Raw genomic sequence first — 2500 nt, forward strand, 5'->3', positions numbered from 1 at the left:
CAAGCCCCGGGAAGCGGCTGTCAAATGTTCAAAGTCCCCACCGGGACAACAGGTCAAGCCCTGGGAGGCGGCTGCCAAATGTTCAAAGTCCCCACCGGGACAACAGGTCAAGCCCCGGGAAGCGGCTGTAAAATTTTCAAAGTCCCCGTTCCGCCACCAGGTCAACCCGCTGAATCTACCGGGTTGACCTGGCGGCCGGTTTGCTTTCCGGCCACCAGGTCAACCCAACGGATTCGACGGGTTGACCTGGTGGCCGGTTTCCTTTCCGGCCCGGGTGTCACCCCACTCCGAGGGCTGCGCGGCAGCGGTCCTGAGGACCACAGAGGGGGGGCTTAATAGTCGAGAGGGAGCAGGTCCGGGGAAGGCTTAGCAGTCTTCCCCCGGGCGGTCCGTTGGGGGAGGCTTAGCAGTCGTCCCCAGGGCGGTCCGGGGGTGGGGGGAGGCCTCACAGTCGTCCCTCGGAGAGCCGGGTCGGCGGCGGTGGCGGGCGTCAGGCTTTACGTCCAGCCTCCGGAAGGTGCGCGTCCTCGGAGGCGATGCAGGCGCCGCAAAGGGGCAGCCTCCGAGGCAGGGAGCGGAGCACCGAGGCTGGGGAGAGGGGAGCAGGAGCCGGGGGCTGGGGGGGGTGGGGTGGGGGGGGGGGCGTTCAGGACAAGCGGTCAAGCCCCGGGGAGCAGCTGTCAAATGTTCCAAGTCCCCACTCGGCCACCAGGTCCACCCCAGTCTAGCAATGGGGTTGACCTGGCTGATGGCCGGTTAGTGTCAAGGTAAACTCACCGTCGTCCACAGGAGGGCAGCTCTCAGGCCGTCCGGCTGCGGCTGACTCTGGGGCGGTGCCCGGTCCCGGCAGCGAGGGGCGGGGGGGGGGCGCGGAGCGACACGGAGCTAACCGGCCCCCGGGGCCGGGGGCGCCTCCCGCGACTTTGGGGGCCGCGGGTCGTCAGTGGCGTGCAGGCCGGGCCTCTCCCGGGGGATTCGGGGGGGGGGGGGGGGCGGTCCTGCGGGCCGGGCGCAGGGGGCTCGAGCGAGCCCGGGCCGGTCCGCCCCGGGGCCGGGGTCTCCGCCTGCGGCTCGGGGGGGCGCGGGTCGTCGGGGGAGGAAGCCCGGGGGAGCTGCACGCCGGCCTGCCAGGCCAGGCCAGGCCTGGCCTGGGTGGCCGCGGGGGGATTCGGGGCGGTCCCGCGAGCCGGCGGCCGGGCGCAGGGGGTCCGAGCGCGTCCGAGCGAGTCCGTCCCGGCCCCGGGGTCTCCCCCTGCGGCTCTGGGGGGCCGTGGGTCCCCGCTGGCGGAAGCCGCTGGGCGCTGGACACCCGCCGTCCGTCCCGCCTGGCCAGGCCTGGCCTGGGTGGCCGCGGGGCGGGGGATTCGGGGCGGTCCCGCGAGCCGGCGGCCGGGCGCAGGGGGTCCGAGCGCGTCCGAGCGAGTCCGTCCCGGCCCCGGGGTGTCCCCCTGCGGCTCTGGGGGCCGTGGGTCCCCGCTGGAGGAAGCCGCTGGGCGCTGGACACCCGCCGTCCGTCCCGCCTGGCCAGGCCTGGCCTGGGTGGCCGCGGGGGGATTCGGGGCGGTCCCGCGAGCCGGCGCCCGGGCGCAGGGGGTCCGAGCGAGTCCGTCCCGGGCCCGGGGCCTCCCCCTGCGGCTTTGGGGGCCGTGGGTCCCCGCTGGCGGAAGCCGCTGGGCGCTGGACACCCGCCGTCCGTCCCGCCTGGCCAGGCCTGGCCTGGGTGGCCGCGGGGCGGGGGGATTCGGGGCGGTCCTGCGGGCCGGCGGCCGGGAGGGTCCGGGCCAGTCCGCCCCATGCCCGGGGTCTCCCCCAGCGGCTTCGGTGGGTCCTCCGCGGAGGAAGCCGGGTGGGGAGCCGGACCCCAGGCGCCCAGACCCGCGACCTGCGGCCGCGACCTCCGACTCGGCAGGAGCGACGAGGGGCTTTCCGGCCCGTCCCCCCCCTCTCCTTCCTCCCCAGAAAAGGAGAGAGAGCTGGCTCGGACCGGGAAAAGCTGCCTACGGCACCTGGGATTCCCAGGCGGTCACCCATCCAAGTACTAGCCAGGCCCGGGACGGTTTACCTTCCGAGATCGGACGGGATCGGGGGCGTTCGGTCCGGTATGGCCGTAGGCACCCGGCCCCCGCGCCTCCTCGCCCGCTTTCCCCTGCCGACGCCCGGGCCTGCCGCACGGTGAGCCCCGGTCGGACTGCCCCCCTGCGGCAGGGCCCCCGTCTCTCGCGGGCCCGGTCCTTTTTTCCTTCTCGAGCTCCGGGGCCCGGGCTGGCCGCCAGAGCCCCTCCGCCCGCCCGCCCTCCCCGGCGTCGGGGAAAATATTGTCCCGGACATCCAGTGCGCCCTGATCCTGTCAGCCGGGGGGGGGGGTGGGTGGGTGGGGGGCAGTCCCTCGCTGCGGCCGGGGAGGGTGAGCCCAGGGCGGCTTGCCTGCCGTCCGAGTCCCCTCTCGGCCACCAGGTCAACCCCGAGCCGAAAGGGCTGAAAATTTTTCAGAGTCCCCTCC

General features: G+C 74.7%; 1 non-coding gene across 1 annotated transcript; it reads right to left on the minus strand.

The window, feature by feature from the left end:
* Positions 1-1994: 1994 nt before the first annotated feature.
* On the minus strand, positions 1995-2113 carry LOC128823843 (5S ribosomal RNA). The gene has a single exon (XR_008442077.1). It is a non-coding gene; the product is annotated as a 5S ribosomal RNA (ribosomal RNA).
* Positions 2114-2500: the final 387 nt, after the last annotated feature.

This window comes from Malaclemys terrapin, chromosome 15 (assembly GCF_027887155.1).
Source record: "Malaclemys terrapin pileata isolate rMalTer1 chromosome 15, rMalTer1.hap1, whole genome shotgun sequence".
Taxonomy (NCBI): Eukaryota; Metazoa; Chordata; order Testudines; family Emydidae; genus Malaclemys; species Malaclemys terrapin.